Source organism: Podarcis pityusensis (genome assembly GCF_964106645.2).
Source record: "Podarcis pityusensis genome assembly, chromosome: 2".
NCBI lineage: Eukaryota > Metazoa > Chordata > Lepidosauria > Squamata > Lacertidae > Podarcis > Podarcis pityusensis.
In genome coordinates this window covers 76,196,012-76,214,841 of record NC_138029.1, presented here as the reverse complement: position 1 = coordinate 76,214,841, position 18,830 = coordinate 76,196,012, and the positions used below count along the sequence as shown (strand labels likewise).

Below are 18,830 nucleotides of genomic sequence, written 5' to 3'. Positions count from 1 at the left end.
GAAAGAGATCGCAGGGTCACTGTAGATAACTCAGTGAAGTTCCTAAGCCAGTGTATGTCAGTTGTAAAAGAAAAGAAAGTTAATTCTACATTAGGAATCATCAGGAAATGGATCAAGTAATAAAACTGTTGGTACGTAATAATAATAATAATAATAATAATAATAATAATAATAAATAATAATTAATAATAATTTATTATTTATACCCCACTCCTCTGGCTGGGTTTCTCTAGCCACTCTGGGCAGCTTCCAACAAAGCATTAAAATACAGTGGTCTGTTATACATTAAAAGCTTCCCTAAACAGGGCTGCCTTCAGATGTCTTCTAAAAGTCTGGTAGTTGTTCTTCTCTTTGACATCTGGTGGGAGGGCGTTCCACAGGGCGGGTGCCACTACCGAAAAGGCCCTCTGCCTGGTTCCCTGTAACTTGGCTTCTCTCAGTGAGGGAACCACCAGTGTCCGGGCAGAACGATGGGGGTGGAGACGCTCCTTCAGGTATACAAATCCATGGTTGCTGCATCTCAGGAAGGATGCTTTAGAGCTGGAAAAGTTGCAGAAAAAGGCAATCAAAATGATCAGGGACTGGAACTACTGTACATAGTTGAATTTGCTGCCACAATGTGTAGTGATATCCATCAACTGGGACAACCTTAAAAGGGATTAAACAGATTAATTAAGTCAAAGGCTATCAATGGCTGCTAGTCATGATGGTTGCATGCTATGTCACAGCATTCTAGACAGCCTCAGATTGCACAGCGTATTGGAGGGCTGTAAAGGCCTGTCAGAGGACACAAACTAGCTCCAGAAAGAAAGTTTTTAAAATACGTACAAGAAAGAATGCACACCACCCAGCCACTTAGTTGTTTTAAGGTCACAGGGATAGCCACTTCTCTTATGTGGAATTACAGAGTAGGATTGGAATTTCCAGGACATATCTGGAATACTGAAGTTGGGAGCAGTGTCTGGGCGGAAATCAGGAAAATGTCTGGGAAAATCCGGGTGCATGACAGCCCATTTCGGCAGTGCCTTTTTTGACATTTACAGTGGTACCTCGGGTTACAGACGCTTCAGGTTACATACGCTTCAGGTTACAGACTCCGCTAACCCAGAAATAGTGCTTCAGGTTAAGAACTTTGCTTCAGGATAAGAACAGAAATCGGGCTCCGGTGGCACGGCAGCAGCAGGAGGCCCCATTAGCTAAAGTGGTGCTTCAGGTTAAGAACAGTTTCAGGTTAAGAACGGACCTCCGGAACAAATTAAGTACTTAACCTGAGGTACCACTGTCCTTTTTTTTTGCGATTTTGCCAAAAAAGCTCAACAACTTTTCTGTCAGGATTTTTCTCTGCTTGAAATATGGTAACCCTATTACAGAGGAAAGTGGTACCTCTTTCCTTCTGCCACACAAAGCCCCTGGACAGTTCAGTGGGCTTAATCCTCTCTGGAAGAGCTCCTACATTTCATCCACTTTGGCCAAAAGAGGAAAAATTATAGCTGTTTAAATTCCCCATTATAATGAATGGGGGAGCACAGAGTTTTGTTTATACAGAGTGACGTGGAACCAGAAACAGAGATCAAAGCAGAGAGAGAGCGGAGCAGCTCCAAAGCAGATTTTTTTAAAAATGCACAGATGCAGAGTAAATCTTGGGGGCCATGTACATGCCTAATGCATTGCAGTAACATCAAGGGATTTTATGGGGCTCTCTGCACAGAGGCAACAACGTTATCTTTCCAGGAGTACACTGCAGATATGTTCACAGGCAAACCCAAGGTATTACATTCCGAAGAGAAGAGACAGAGGATGAACAGAACCCATTCTTCTGGAACTGGCGTCATTTCATTGCAAATAATTGCAGCTCCATCGGTTAAAAGATTAAAGAGATAACATTTTCATGGCTAATTACAGAACAAGCCTTAACTCAGGCCGACACAAGTGATGTTAAACAGGTTGTTGTACTGGAGGAAACCCTCTTTTATATCCACCTACACAAGAGACTGGCTTCTAAAATTATATCTCCTCTGACCATATAGTAATTTTCCCAGGTTATGCAATGTGGGTTTCCCTGAAAATGGAAAGTTATGGGCATCATTAAGTTGCTTCTGCTCTTCTATTCTCTCTGCTGCAATTAACATGCAGGAAAGTCTCAAAAGATTTTGATTGTAATGAACCAAAATGTTCTCCTCTGAGAAGTGTCAGCTGTGACGTGTTTTAGACCCGCTCTTATCCAAAACTTGCTTGTTAGTTCAGGCGTTTCTGGACTGTTAATTGTTAAAATGCACTGCTTAGTGTTTTCTTTTGATGGTGGATATTTTATGGACAGTACACTTTTTCTTTTTATTTGTATTCTAGTCTTGTAGTTTTATAGAGGTTTCTGGCTTTGCAAACTCCTCTAATTAATTCAACTACCTGTGAATTAATTAATTAAACTAAATAATAAAATCATTTTTCATTTACTTCATATATGGACCATATAATTTGCAAGGTGACATGTTAATATTATAGAGAGAGACAGAGACAGAGAGTTTGTTGTTTTACAATATTTCAGCAATTCTTATAGAATACTAGTACTTTGCTGCTGGTTTCCACTAGGTTTGCAGGGAGAATATTAGCACAGATTGAAGACAAAGTGAAGGGAATTGGCAGTGTGCTATTAAGTAGCAAATTGCAGTCTTCTAAAGCAAAGTGGAAAGGATGATGAAATTATTGTTCAATATATTGTACATCTCTTCTTCATAGGATGGCAGTGAGGGAATGTATGGATGGTTGCACAGCTGCATGGTCTAGACAGAGGACACAAACCACAGATTTTATCCCCTTGCTAACTATGCTGTTCCAAATGGGCATTTTATATTTGACTTCCTTTAGTAATGTTTCCTTTTGAAATGTTTCAGATAAAATTATTTTTGTTAACTTTGCTGCATTCAATGCACATACTGTAGCTGACCTCCTTTGTAAAGTTTGTTGTTGCTGTTGTTGTTGAAATCTTTAAGGTAATATGTTAGTTTCCTGTTAATTATGTTGCTCTGAATGTATACTTTATTTTTCACTTTCTTCAGTAATGTTTTATTCTGGATTGGTTCATTTGATGTTTTAATTTAGGTCGCAAATCACATGGAGATTTTCTTTCTTTAAAAAGTGGTAAAGAAAGGAAATGATTAATAGTAATAATAGCCCGAAAGGCTATTCCCTCCCCCCCGTGATTCCCCCCCCCCTTTGTCCTGTGATCTTTAACCAAAGGTCAAAGAGGTTTCTTTGTTGTCTCCCAATTGATGTTTGTTCTGACTGAGTGGTAAACAGTGGGTTTTCCTGGGGAAAGTGGTGGGACAAAAAAAAGAACCTCTCCATCTTGTGACTAAAAATCATGGGGCAAACAGAAATGTGGATGAGGGAGCACAGTGGTACCTCGGGTTACATACGCTTCAGGTTACATATGCTTCAGGTTACAGACTCCGCTAACCCAGAAATATAACCTCGGGTTAAGAACTTTACCTCAGGATGGGAACAGAAATCGCACAGCAGCGGCATGGCGGCAGTGGGAGGCCCCATTAGCTAAAGTGGTGCTTCAGGTTAAGAACAGTTTCAGGTTAAGAACAGACCTCCAGAATGAATTAAGTTCTTAACCTGAGGTACCCCTGTAGTAGTCTTATAGAGCTGGGATGGGGGAATCTGTGGTCCTTCAGATGTTGTTGGACTCCAACTTCCATCAGCTCCAACCAGCATGGCCAATGGTCAGGAATGATGGGAGTTGTAGCCTAACAGCATCTGGAGAGCCACGAGTTACTTGAAATGGAGCCTCCCCCACAGATGCCAAGTGGAAAGTTGTTTAAAACCTGAGAATTCAGGGGTTAAGAATGTTCTACCAACCTCTAAAAACAGTGGCAGACACCCTTATGTACTCATAATCCTGCCCACCTGCTTTCAACAACTTCAGCTCCATGTTGGGCATTTCTGAAGCCTGTAACTTAGAGCAAGAAAATTGATATAATAACTGGTTTGTGGAAAGCAGAAGTAAATTTGGATCTCAAATGAGGGCTCATTAAGAGGTGTGTTGTCAGAGGAGATCTTCATTCTGGGGGCATGTGGTAGACCTACATGATGGTTACGTCTTCTGACTTTGGGTTCGAGGCACCAAATATGGGTTTCCCTTGGTTAAATGAATGAATCACCGCCACTTATACTTCCTGCAGCTTTACTGGAAAGATAAAGGAAGAAACCAGATATCTTCCCCCTTTTTCTTTGTGTCTTTATGTGCTCTCCTCTGCCACATGACTTCATCCTCCTCACTAGGAACTAGTCACAAAATGATGGGTGTGCAATATAATGGGGGGTGCAGGGTGGAGACGGATTTTTGGTACAGAAGTGTAACACTGCTTTGCCCTCAGAGTGAATGAACAACAGCAGTGCAGAACCTACAGAATGAATCATAGGACTGTAGAGTGGGAAAGGATTTTCAAGGGTTAACTGGTTAACCCCTTGCTCAGCGCAAGATGTCACTACCACTGCATCCCAGAATGGTGGTTGTCCAGCCTTTGCTTAAATGCCTCCTGGGATGTGGGGTCCACCACCCTCTGAGGCAGCTTGATAACTCATCCCATTCTCCTAAGGTTTAAAAAGGTAAAGGTAAAGGACCCCTGACAGTTAAGTCGAGTCGCAGATGACTCTGGGGTTGCGGTGCTCATCTCACTTTACTGGCCGAGGGAGCCAGCGTTTGTCCACAGACAGTTTTTCCAGGTCATGTGGCCAGCATGACTAAGCCGCTTCTGGCGAAACCAGAGCAGTGCATGGAAACGCCGTTTACTTTCCCTATTTATCTACAGTGGTACCTTGGGTTACATATGCTTCAGGTTACATATGCCTCAGGTTACAGACTCTGCTAACCCAGAAATATTACCTCGGGTTAAGAACTTTGCTTCAGAATGAGAACAGAAATTGTGCTCCGGCGGCGCGGCAGCAGCAGCAGGAGGCCCCATTAGCTAAAGTGGTGCTTCAGGTTAAGAACAGTTTCAGGTTAAGAATGGACCTCCGGAACGAATTAAGTACTTAACCCGAGGTACCACTGTACTTGCACTTTGATGTGCTTTCGAACTGCTAGGTTGGCAGCAGCCGGGACTGAGCAATGGGAGCTCACCCTGTCATGGGGATTCGAACTGCCAACCTTCCGATCGGCAAGCCCTAGGCTCTGTGGTTTAGACCACAGCGCCACCCGCGTCTCTTCTCCTAAGGTTTAGCCAGCATCTAGTCCTGCCTTCTGAAGCAGCAGAGAACATCTCTATTTAACCTTCTGCATGGCAGCCCTTCAAATGTTTGAAGACAGCTCTCACGTCTCCATCGCCTCTTCTTCAGACTAAACATACCCAGCTCTTTTAACTGTTCCTCAAAGAACCTGATTTAATGGTGGCCCAAATATCTGCAATGCCCCTCCTTTCCCTCCCCTTTGCTTTGTTAAAAGAAATCAGTAACATCTGCTTGCCAACAAGTTTCTTTCAATTAAATAATAATAATGTCATGTTCAATATATAATTTAGAGGTTGATTTAAGTGGAATTATATTGTAAAGGGAGGGGATGGTACCTCTAACCTTTACATGCGTTTGGCATGATGTCTGATGGAGTCAATGTGATTGGAGTCCTATTAAAAGAGCAACTCACCATGGGAAGGGAGCCTCTCCAGCATCAGTTTGTGCATGTCTCCTCTCTTTCAGACATTACACTGAACATACACAGGAGTGGGTACTATCCACTTCCTCCTCCTTCATGTTTAGGCGTATGTCTAAATGTGGCCACCACAAAGGAGAAGAGGGTGCACTTTCTAGTGAAACGAAAACAATCAGAGTTCTGAAACGTTTGAAAACCAAAAACTCAACAGCTGACAGCTAGGCCTCAGGATCATGCACTCAGCAGAAGCCACGTAGCATGTTCAACTTCCAAGGTGTGTTCGAAAACCGAAGCATTCACTTCCCGGTTTATGGCATTCGAAAACCAAAATGTTCGTCAATGGAGACATTAGAAAACCAAGGTACCACTGTACTGCGTCCATATGACAGTCCACAGCCCTAGATCAGGGTCAGTGACAAATCAACCATATTAATATCACATTATTTGCTACGGATGTTATTTAAAGTGGTGCCTCGCAAAACGAAAATAATTCGTTCCGCGAGTCTTTACGTCTTGCGATGTTTTTCGTCTTGCGAAGCATGGTCCGTCGCAACTGCACCTCTTCAAGCGGCTTTAAGAAAAAGCGCAAGACGTTTTCGTCTTGTGAAGCAAGCCCATAGGGAAATTCGTCTAGCGAAGCAACGCAAAACCGAAAAACCCTTTCGTCTAGCGAGTTTTTCGTCTTGCGAGGCATTCGTCTTGTGGGGCACCACTGTACTTTTTGGATAAATTACCACCTTTTGGAATATTACGCTTTGACTCTCAGGGCTTTTTCTTTTTCGGTGTGATGTATTAAATATATATAAAACTATTTTAAGTACGTGGCAAAATAAAAGTTTAACAACAAAAATATTAGTTTTGGGAAAGATGAAAAAGGGAAAGCGAGCACTGAAAACGTCAAAGATGAGACTGCACAAAACTCTCCAGCATCTCACAGATTTGTTGTGGACATCTGCAGGTCTCCCTGGCATTGAGAGTTTATAAGAATTAGACCCATGGCATCTCAAGCAAGCTAGGAATGTTGCTTCCAGGGGAGAGATCTCATTCCATTACATAAGAGGGCAAGAGATGGGGCAGCCTCTGCGCAGTGTCTTACACTATTGATTGAGGTGGTGCATTTTTGCTCTGCCCTTTTGAGGCAGGCGGTGCCTCATGAACCATACGTTAATACAAATGGTACCGATCAAACAGATTTTCAGGTGTGCTTTGAAAACAACCTCCTTTGAAGTGTGTGAGGATGGAAAGCTTTAAAATAACCACCAAATGTCATAAATCCTTGTTGAAATGCTGTAGCGCATGTGACTGTAATCCAGCACCATGTCAGGCACATGTCAGTCAACTGATTTCAGTGCGTCTAAGCATGCCTAATTCAGCGCAGGATTCTATAAACTACATTTGCAGTTGACCCTTTTCTGCTGGTTTACATTATCTGAAGTATTTGACCTACTCCAGGGTTTTGCACGGATGCATCTCTCAGAAAGAGCTAACGAGATTCAGTTCAGGCTGACTTAAATTTCCCAGCCCAGGGGTGGGAAATGCTTGGCCCTCCAGATGTTGTTGGACTCCCAACACCTATCAGCAAGCACGGCCAATGGCCAGGGAAGATGGGAGTTGTACTTTAACAATTTGAGATTCATTTACATGCTAGGTAAAAAAATCACTTTTTTTTTTGTCAGGCTTTTGGAGGATGATGGTTTAAGACATTTTAAAGTTCTGATACAGTGGTACCTCTGGATGCAAATGGGATCTGTTCCAGAGCCCCGTTCACATCCAGAGCAGAATGCAACCTGCGTGTGTGCGGGTCGCGATTCTCTGCTTCTGTGCATGACGTCATTTTGAGCGTCTGTGCATGCGTGAGCGGCGAAACCCGGAAGTAATGCGTTCCGTTGGATCTGAGAAAAGGACAACGTTGCTCTTTCTGAGAAATCTTACGCCACAGGCGGAAAAGTCTGATGGGGAGCAGCAAACTCTGGAGCATCTGTTGAGGGAGTTAATGCTACGAATTTCCACCTGTCCTCAAGCCTGTGTATTTGTAAATAGATGCAGAAGCCGTCTGTGCCTGAAGTGGTCTGAGTCATATTGGCCTGCTTTCCAAAGCAGGGTCTTAAGAGAGGCTTGTATTCAGTGCACACATTGGTTCCTACCAGATTTGATTTGATTTGTTTTGTTTGTGCTCTGATTCATCCTTCACAGCAAGGCCCCAATCATTCTGAAACTCTGAACATTTCTGGAGTTATACTGCTAATCAGAGCAGCCCATAGCGTACAAATCAAGATTAGTTGTACAGAATTTGCTTGGTATGCAGAAGGTCTCAGGTCCAGTCCTTGGCATCTCCAGGTAGGACTGGGAGAGACCCCAGTCTGAAGCCCTGCAGTACTGGTGCTGGCCAATGTAGACATACTGAGCCAGATGGACCACTAAGATAGCTTCTTATGCTTCTAGATGTGACCAGAGCAGTAGGACATGGTGTGAGAGCATGTGATGCAGCCACCTGACCGAAGCTAAGCAGGTCTAGGTCCTGCCTGGGAGCTGCATGTTCACCAACTCGAGCTATATGATGGAATAAAGGCAGGATATAAATGTTCTAAATAAAAAAAAATAATGCATCCAATTATATATCCTTGCTCTTCTGCACCAAGAAGATGCAATTGCCCAAAGCTCAGTAGTCATACAGAGCAACAGAAATGACCTCCCCACACGTTTTGAGCAAAGCATCTGGGTTCATGCTTGCTTGCAGCTCGCTGACATCAGCAGGGCTTCCCAGCCTGCTTAGTATGCAACACGTTTCACAGGCCATGATGGGAATGCTCAAAGTCAAGCGCATGTTGTTTTATGCATCCTATTGAACCAGGGACCTTTATGTCCGGCCTTCTTGACCACAATTCACAGGCTCACATTTGTCAAAGGAGATCTCTCTGCCTTTGTTTGCAGCACGCACACTCTTCAAAAATAAAAGATCCAGACTGCCTAATTCCTTAATATTTTAACAGCACAGTCTTTGCATCTGTCACATACTGATGAGTCATCGTGAGGAATTAAGTCCCCCTTTCGGGATTTCCAAGCTGCACTGCAGCTAGGAAGCCACTTGCCATTGTCTGTCTTATCTGTTATTCACTCAACCTGTGAATGAAGCTCAGCCCCTCATTCATATAAGCGAGACCTTATTTCTTGAATTAAAAAGGGGTGAAGGAGGGAGGGAAGGATCTCCCTCCCTGCGCTTCTGTCAGCTCTTTCTCACTCCACTCTGTGCTGGGAGAATCAATGCCACAATGATCCCCCTGGCTTTGTTGTGTTTTTTGAATATATAGAGGGGGAATTCCTTTAAAACTGCAAGTATGAACAAACAACCTCTCCCCTGCAAAAGACAGAGATGACAACTAGCCTAAATAACAATAATAATAAAATGAAGCCATCCCCGGCAAAGCGATAAAATCTTGATTATGGTGAGCTACAAAAAGATAAACATGAACTGCTGTTTATGCTAAAGAGGGCTGCTGTGTGAGTCATTGCTTTCATGATTCTATAACAAAGGCAAAGGGGTTCAGATGATGGGGAGAAGACTTTTTTCCAGCTTAAAAAAAAAAAGAACCCATGGATTTCTTTGGCACCCAGGGAAAAAATGGATTAGGTTGCATGTATACATGGTGGGTTTTTGGGGGGTGGGGGAGTGGGAGAGACCTTGAAAATGTAAATAGTGTAGAACTGCATTTTTGAAAGGTTTATTGTTTTGTTTTGAGAGTGAGGATGATGCTCACAATGCAAACATCCATTTTTAGCCGTTGTGATCCCAATGCTTACAAAACAAGCTTCAAGTTGGCTAAAAATGGGTGTTTGCGTTGCGAGCATTGTCTGTGTGTTTTAATTGTAAATGTCTGATAAAAACATTGTTGGTTTTATCCAGCACCCGAAACAAACATTTCCAAATAATTTAGCATACAGTTGGCACAGGGTGAGAATGAGGGACAGTGGAAATGAAACACAGTGGCTGGAATTTGCTGGCTGATAGGGATAGGATGGGGAGCAGTGGTAATAGTGGAAGAGCGACAGAGAGGGATTGAGACCCTCCAAGTGTCCCTATTTCCTAGGGATGTCCCTGATTTAGAGAAGCCGCTTCAGTTTCTCTCTTCAGTTTCTGATTTGATCTCGGAATGTCCCACTTTCCCTTAGAATGCCCCTATTTTCATCGGGAAAATGTTGAAGGGTATGGGGATCTGCCCCTGGGATTTGGCTTGGGGAGACAAAGCAAGTTTGCATCTTATACTCAGTGCTGTTTAATGACTATGTCCAACTGCTGAGAAAGAACATTTGATAATTTGGGGGTATGCTGTCATCACCTCTCTTTTTCTTTTTCATAAAATCCAGGAGCAGCAAGAATTCCTTTAACTAGTGACTGGGAGTAGGCTGGAGAAGCAGCGCTGACCTTGTCCTTGGCCAGAGTGAGGCAACCACACCTGCATCAGCACAACCAGATACCTTCATTTACCCCAACTACAGCAAGACATGTGTCTCCTGTATTGGTCTCTACAGCCACAGCAGGCGCTGTAAGTCTCCAACTGTTTGACTTGGTCCCCGAAGGCGCACTCTTCCATTGTTTCCCAAGGCACACAGATGCCAACCAACTGCATCACTACATTTCCCTGTGTCATTGGTGCCAAAACACACCACAACCAATGGCTCCTGCCCAGCCCTGTTTAGCAGGCTATCAAAATAACATGTGACATCCACAGTCCCCACACCAGACAGGCAAGTCTCCATGTCATCTGCAGCCCTGTCACAAACCAAGATAACTATATCACTGATTTATGGTCAAGCTGCACACTACCAGTACAATTCTGTTCAGCAATTTTGATCACAGTACAGATTTGGGTGGGAAAATATTACCAATGCACTCGCACACAGAACCAACAACGAACTTTCAAGCGCACATTTCCAGTGTTTTGGGAAGTATCAAAAGGTTTTTTTTGTTTTTTTCTAAAAAAACCCACTTTGGCCCCAGTCAGCTCTAAGCTTCTGCAATATTTCCAGCCACTACTTTTAAATAAGCCTCATTTATGGTGTTGGGTGTAGGCAGACATAGGTGCTATGAAGTACAATATTAATTGTGGTTCCTTGGGGGCATGAAACCTTTGGTGACTGACTGAGCAGTTCCATTCATATTCAAGTCTTTCATTAACATAGCCAGACCTCTCCACCTCCTCCACCCCCTGCTTGCATCTGCTCTCCTAATGTTTGCCTTACACATAATAACAGGTCCTTACATGTAAGATACTTATATGCTTCATCAAAGGTATATCTCAGCTGGAAAATATAGAACTATAATTTAGGAAAGCTTTTTTACCTTTTATTTTACAAAGGCCTTCCAGCTGGCCTCCCATTGTTACACCTGTAACATCCATTATAAGACTTGAAGTCAAATCATCCAATGTGTTGGGAAGAATTCAGCGTCGCACAAAAACAAATGTTCCATCAGTGCAAGCATTTCTGCTTCCCCAACAAAATGGTCTTCCTTCTCTTCCACCTTCCGGTCCAACTTTGGGGAGAGGGTGGGAAAAGCCCTGTTATGCTAGGGGAATCTGGCCCAGCAGATCAGATCCAGTCATTTGAATCTACCCAAAGCTCCATTTCTAACTGTAGCACTCTTAAGAATACGTGTGAACCTGTTGTTCAATTCCAGTTCCCATCATCTCTGACTACTGTTCATGCTGACAACATCTGGAGGGCCACAGTTTCCCCATCGGTGCTTTAGATGCCCATGAGCAAAGCATGGGATGACAATGACTTTCTCAGATGCGTTTCTTAAGGATCTGGTCCGCACATGGATATTCCATTTAGGTCCCATGGCTGACAGCTGTTGATAGACCTTGAGAGCAGCAAAGGTGTTGAAGGACCTAGAGACAAAGTCCTTTGCAGAAAGGTATAAGGAGTTGATATGTCTCAGGAATAGATGATTAAGAAGCGATATGATGGCCATCTTTTTTAAAAACTTGTTTTATTTTTCTGATACAACAGGGATGGCCAGTGCAGCATTTACAGGTGTCAGTGTGACCACCCATACCTCCTTTTAGCCCCCTTGAAAGGTCTCAAAAGTACACAAAAACAGTCACATGTGAGTATGACAACAATTTCTGACTTCACAGGGTGACAATCCCAGGATACTTGTGTTGTCTCTGAGTTTACACTCTGATATTAATCAGAAATGGAGAATTGATTGGGCTTTGAGGGGAGGTTATTCAAACTGCCAAACCCTGAATAACAAACATCAACAACAACATTTACATATTACATGCCCAAATCCCTAAAGCAGGTGTGGGGAACCTCTGGGTGGTATTCAACTAAATTTTACTCAGAGCAGAATCATTGAAACTAATCCACCTAACTTAGTCATGTTCATTAATTTCAGTGGATCTACTCTTAAGTAAAATGTAGTTGAATACTACCCTTTCCAGATGTTACTAAATTAAAAACCCCATCAGACCCAGCTAGCATGTCCAATAATAGAACAGGGTGGAGTTGTAATTCACCAATATCTGGAGCAAAAAAGTTTTCACCACAGTTGCCCTAAAGGTAACTTAGTTTCCCTTAAGGATGTGGACTCAGAAGATACATTGTTGTTGTTGTTTTTCGGACACCTAAAGGGGGTTTGACAGAGACATCACTACTTGTGACAAAATTCACTTTTGCAGTTTTCTTCTTTTGTGTGTGGCCAGATTTTTTTATAATTATTAAAACATAATAATAATCCTGCAAAACCTGATTGACCAGAAGAAACAGTGGGAGAAAAGAATTACATGTACTGCTGCATGCATGGAAACTGATGCCTCTCAGCCTCAAAACCACTTTCTGCCTTCAAAATGATTGCCTGGACCCAGCCTAGTCTCAAGATTTGTAAGCAGGGGGTAGAGCACACAGCCCAGGACAAACACAATAAGAATCAACACAGCAATCAAAGGACAGGAAGTAACCTGCAATACAAGCAGACCCTTGTTCCCTATCAAAAGATAGTATTTTATCTTTGTGCTGAGACAGAAGGCATTGCCAATTACGGTGAAGGCCTTTCAGCTGCAGTTCCCATAATAACAATCCATAACAGTCACTGAAGCGTCCCAGATTTATTATCTTCTTTTGCCACGACTTAGTGCCTTCCCTGAAACCAAGAAGATGTGATGATTGCCCGTGAGAAATTGCTAATGAAATTATGCCCAACGCTGATCTACCTTTTCTCAGTGAAGATCCTAACAGCGAGGCAATCTGTGCTGGAGACATCGTTCAGTCATCAGAGCAGAAGCACTTTGTAGGAAAGTACGACAAATTGCAGACAATTTGCTCTCTACTCTTTGAATATTCTGAGACGATTTCAAATACAGGAAAAGTCTGCAGAGAGGACGTTGGTGCTTCTACTCAAACACACATGGCAACACTCTGTGGTGAGAGAATCGAGACCAGGGTGTTCCTTTCCACATGATCAGTCAAAAGATGTCCCACAACACCTTGTCACTTTCCAAGTCCCTTTTTAATGACAATAGTGAGAGACAGCAATTGTTTTGCTGTCACCATAGCATTTGTTTTTCTGTGGGGCAATCAATAGCTATGACATGGAACACTCGCTTCCCTTTCAAAAAATCTAGCCAGATACACACTCCTAACATAAGAGGTGCTCCTGGAGATCAGTGATGGTGACTTAAGTAATTTTGCTGTATGTAGCACAGCCCAAATAGCAGGCCTGTACAAGGACCATTGCAAGGCCTGATTCAGCAATCTGGTTTTGGTCCTGATTCAGTTTGAGTCGATCTGGAGCCAGATCCAGAAATTCAAATCTTGTACTGTACTCCCATTCACTTGCAATGGGAAACAGAAATGGCCACAAATTTTTTGTTTGTCCACCTAGGTGCAAGGAATTTGGAGGCATGGTAGCCCGCCAAGAGGGGATTAAAAGGTAAAGGGACCCCTGACCATTAGATCCAGTTGTGACCGACTCTGGGGTTGCGGCGCTCATCTCGCTTTATTGGCTGAGGAAGCCAGCGTACAGCTTCCGGGTCATGTGGCCAGCATGACTAAGCCACTTCTGGCGAACCAGAGCAGCGCACAGAAACACCGTTTTCCTTCCCACCGGAGCGGTACCTATTTATCTACTTGCACTTTGACATGCTTTCGAACTGCTAGGTTGGCAGGAGCAGGGACCGAGCAACGGGAGCTCACCCCGTCGCAGGGATTCGAACCGCCGACCTTCTGATCGGCAAGCCCTAGGCTCTGTGGTTTAACCCACAGCGCCACCCGTGTCGCACAGCCTAAATAGCAGGCCTTTGCAAGGACCCTCTGTTCCAATGCAAGGCCCGATTCAGTGACCTGGTTTTGGCCCTGATTCAGTGATCTGGTTTTGGCCCTGATTCAGTTTGAGTCGATCTGGAGCCAGATCCAGATCTTGTACTCCCATTCACTTGCATTGGGAAAGAGAAACGGCCACAACTTTTTTGTTTGTCCACCTAGGTGTAAGGAATTTGGAAGCATGGTAGCCCACCAAGAGGGGATTAATACTACCCAATTTCATATAGGTAGCTCCAGAGAGAGGCTCAGGCAACCCAGTCAGATGGACTGCATATAAATAACAAAATAATAATAATGAACAGTTCCTTCAAGCAGGTGATAAACTGTACACACACAGGGCCTACAGATACAGTCTATTGCACCCCTCAAAAAGCTGGGCTTTAGTTGAGATGGACAGTGAGAATTCATATACGGCAAGAGTGAACACCTGAGGAACAAGTTCAGGTGTGAGACTCAGATGCTTTTGTGATTACCTGGGAAATTACCTAAAGTATCGCAGACTGCCAATCTCAGTAACCCCTTAGCTCCTCAAGAATTATGTGCTTATCACTGGGAAAATGCGGCTGTCTTTACTCTTGTCTCTGTTTTTCTGTTTTTTAACCAAGTGGCAGCTGTATGTCTTATCCACACCCCTGGATTGGAAGCACCTCTGAGAGACTGGTGAAGTCTTGTTTGTGTTGTGCTGGTTGAATGAAGCTGGTATTATTATCTGTTTCTTTATATCCGTTGCTGAGATGGGCTGGCAGCATTAATAGGTTCTGCAATGATTCATGGGCTTAAACTCCTAATCCCCTCAAGAACAGGAAATGAAAGCCAAGAAGAACAATACACACTGGGAGATAATATATTTAACAGTTACGTGCTCTGTTCCTTTGAAAAGCTCAGAAGCATATTTAGCTTCCTCCTGTGGGATTGCCTCAGTATTGTTCAACGACAGTGGCTAGCGTCTGAAAACAGGGTCAGGCAGAACAAAGTGCATAGCTGTCAACTTACAGATTTGAAAATAAGGGACCAGCAGCCTTGAAAATAAGGGACCAGCAGCCAAAATAAGGGACCTGCAGCCTCACCTGTTCCAGGCACTCCAGTCTTCCTGTCCTCCTGCAGTCTGGTCAAACTCATGCTGGTAGCTTCGAGAACACTGTCCAACCAACTTTGTAACCAGAGGTTCAACTGAATAGAATCTGAATCACATGCACCACAAGGCCTATGCAGCCTCAACTTAAGATGGCTCCCTGGCCTGGCTTTGCACTGCAAAGTTTGCAGCAGCACGTGCAACAAAATGGCGTCCAGCATTCAAAAGCCCCCTCAGCTTGCATTAACTAGCCACACACAAGGCATGCAAGCTCCACCCGCCAGTCATTCTTAGACTTCTTATTGGGTGAGCAACACAGCCAAGCAACACAGTTGGAGCCTCCCTCCTCCCTGGCCGGCAGGGAGGGAGGGAGAGGAGCTGCTTCCTTTGAAATTTAAGGGACATTTAAGCGACATCCATCAATAAGGGACAGCAGCGGGACATGGCGCTGGAATAAGGGACTGTCCCTTCAAATAAGGGACACTTGACAGCTATGAAAGTGACTGAGCTTGCATGTACACCATACATTTAAAGCACCCCTGCAAGGAATCCTGGGAACCCCTCTCAGAGCTACAGTTCTCAGCACTCCTAACAAACCATAGTTCCAAAGATTCTTTGGAGGGGACAATATGCTTTAAATGTATGGTGTGTACACAGCTGGAGCTAGTGAAATCAAATTTATTTGTTAAAACCATTGGTGCAATCAGTCAAACAGATATACATTTTAATATAGCTGATCCACAGCACACTGAATCCCATTTTGTGTGGTAAAATGTTTGTCTGATCCATGAGGTTGCTAAAGGAAACACCCACACGTTATGGATGTATCTGAAGAAGTGTGCATGCACACAAAAGCTCATACCAATAACAAACATAGTTGGTCTCTAAGGTGCTACTGGAAGGAATTTTTAAAATTTTGTTTCGACCTTATGGATAATGTATTTATCTCTATCAACCAGCAAGTAACAGATTTTCTTCCTACTGTTCAAAAAAGGAAACTGGACAATCTCTATCAAAAACCTTTTCCCGGGGTTTAATACACAATGAACACTATCTTCTAATTCTCCCTGGCCACATATGTGGGAATGAAATTTACAGGTGTTCTAGCATATCTTCCACCCAGAAATACTGTAGCCAGTTTATGGTATGTCATTTTAGGAGTGAAACTTAATTTTTGCAAATTTCTTCAGTTTTAAAAATATGCTTTTGGGTATGAAGAATTCAAATCTGCTATTATTTTTGTGACTGGACAACAATTAGCTCGGTAAGTCTACATTTGATTAATAGTAATAGTAATAGTAGTAGTAACAACAACAACAACAACAACAACAACAACAACAACAACATTTATACCCCACCTATCTGGCTGGGTTGCTACAACCACTCTGAAGACTGTTTTCAGAAAACCTTTTTTAAAAATAGATTTTTACCTTTTAAAAACGTCAGGTAAATACTAAATAAGAATAATATATAAATAATATAAATAATATTAATATACAATATAACTGCAAGTGGGATAGCTGAGTCAGTAGAGCATGAGACTCTTCATCTCGAGGTTGTGGGTTCAAGCACCACCTTGAGCAAAAAGATTCCTGCATTGCAGGGGGTTGGACTAGATGACCCTCATGGTCCCTTCCAATTCTACGATTCTGTGATTCTATGATTCTACATGGCAATCATTCTTATTTATTTTTATGCAATTTTACACATTATATTAATTTAACCAAAATATCTTTTGAATTCCCAAGTTGTGTTGCAACTTTTTAGCACCCCTCATTTTTGGAATTTGAAAGTTGACAAATTCAACACACCTTGCTGGCTTTCAGCAAGGTGAGCTCCTGTCACGATGGCATACAGTAATTATTCTTTGTAACTTGATTATCCCAGAAATCCTGGCATACAAACCCCAGCTTCCTTTTGTATGTTTCTCCTTTCTGTGCTCTCAGCAGTATACAGTGGTACCTCGGGTTACAGACGCTTCAGGTTACATACGCTTCAGGTTACAGACTCTGCTAACCCAGAAATAGTACCTTGGTTTAAGAACTTTGCTTCAGGATGAGAACAGAAATCGTGCTCCGGCGGCGCGGCAGCAGCAGGAGGTCCCATTAGCTGAAGTGGTGCTTCAGGTTAAGAACAGTTTCAGGTTAAGAACTGACCTCCGGAACGAATTGAGTACTTAACCCGAGGTACCACTGTAATATTCAAGCACCGGGTGCCTGATGCTGAAACTCTGGCATCCGACATTCCGGTCTTTCCCCCCATTACAGCCATGATTATGCACAATTGTTTTGCATAGACCCTATTGCAAAATTTTATCCATTGAATATGCATCTTGACAGCCTTTGGAAAAGCAACCTCGTGGCTACCACTGTTTAGGAGATAACAGACTAAAATGGAGGGGGCACTGAAGGCATTGACAGCTAGGTGATACCTTTGCCAAGCATGAACATTTGGATCTGTGTGGTAATTACATTCCAGCAATAACTCTGGAAGAGCTATGAGGCCAGCAGGCAGGGCTGGAGAATAAGGCACAAACGCCAAGAGCGGACCGGAAAAAGTGTTACTAGGAAACGAGTGAGGATTGTGCTCATAGTGATTCAGTTGGGCTCTTCAGAGAAGTACCAAATGACTAAAGCCAAGGGATTCTTCGAAATATATGTTTGGGTTATAAACATTTCCGGCAATTTAATTAACAGGAACATTATAAGGACATTTAAAGCAAACACAGCAGGGCCATCTGAAAGAGGGTTTCAGATTCTTCCCGGCTTCACCAGATGTCTAAATCAATGCCTGCTAAGAGAGGATGTGACAGTACCACTTAAAAAATGGAATAAAGGCAGTGGCTAGGAAAGAGAAGGATGGAGATCCCACACACAAGGAGGAGAACCCCTCTCTGCAGAGGGGTAATCTTTCAGGGGCTGCATGCTGACAGTGGGTAGGGCAGAATTCAATAGTAGGTGGGGTGAGGAATTCCCTTTATTCCTGCCACCCTCGCCTTCTCTGCCACCCCCTTCCCCTCATTGCGCTCTACGTGGGGCTGCCTTTGAAGGTGACCTGGAAACTACAACTAATCCAGAATGCGGCAGCTAAACTGGTGACTGGGAGTGGCCACCACAACCATATAACACTGGTCCTGAAAGGCCTACTCTGGCTCCCAGTACTTTTCTGAGTGTTGGTACTGACTTTTAAAGCCCTAAATGGCCTTGGCCATTATACTTGAAGGAGTATACTTGAAGGAGTGTCTCCACCCCCATTGTTCAGCCTGGACGCTGAGATCCAGTGCCGAGGGTCTTCTGGCAGTTCCCTTGCTGCAAGAAGCGAAGTTACAGGGAACCAGGCAGAGGGCCTTCTCGGTAGTGGTGCCCGCCCTGGGGAACGCCCTCCCATCAGATGTCAAGGAAATAAACAACTATCTGACTTTTAGAAGGCAGCTGAAGGTAACCCTGTTTAGATAATTTTTTAATGTTTGATGTTTTATTGTGTTTTTAATACTCTGTTGGGAGCCGGCCAGAGTGGCTGAGGAAACCCAGCCAGATGGGTGAGGTATAAATAATAAATTGTTATTGTTTTTGTGATTGCTATTGCTATTGCTATTTCCCCCTACTTGTCACTCACATGAAATGAGGCCCAAGGGTCAAGTGTTGCAGGATACCAACCTGTTGTGACACAATGCCTTATTACACAGGGTAGATCTCCATATAATGCAACCCTGCTTCAGCCAGTGTGTGTGTGTGTGTGTGTGTGTGTGTGTGTTTAAGCTGGAAACTGCTCAGGATTAACGTCAAG

General features: G+C 43.4%; 1 long non-coding RNA gene across 1 annotated transcript in view; it reads right to left on the bottom strand.

The window, feature by feature from the left end:
• Positions 1–211: 211 nt before the first annotated feature.
• Positions 212–18,830, bottom strand: part of LOC308471426 — a 37,202-nt gene continuing 18,583 nt past the window's right edge. The window contains exon 3 of the long non-coding RNA XR_013982957.1: positions 212–540. This is a non-coding gene — a long non-coding RNA (uncharacterized lncRNA). The remainder of the gene's footprint in view (positions 541–18,830) is intronic.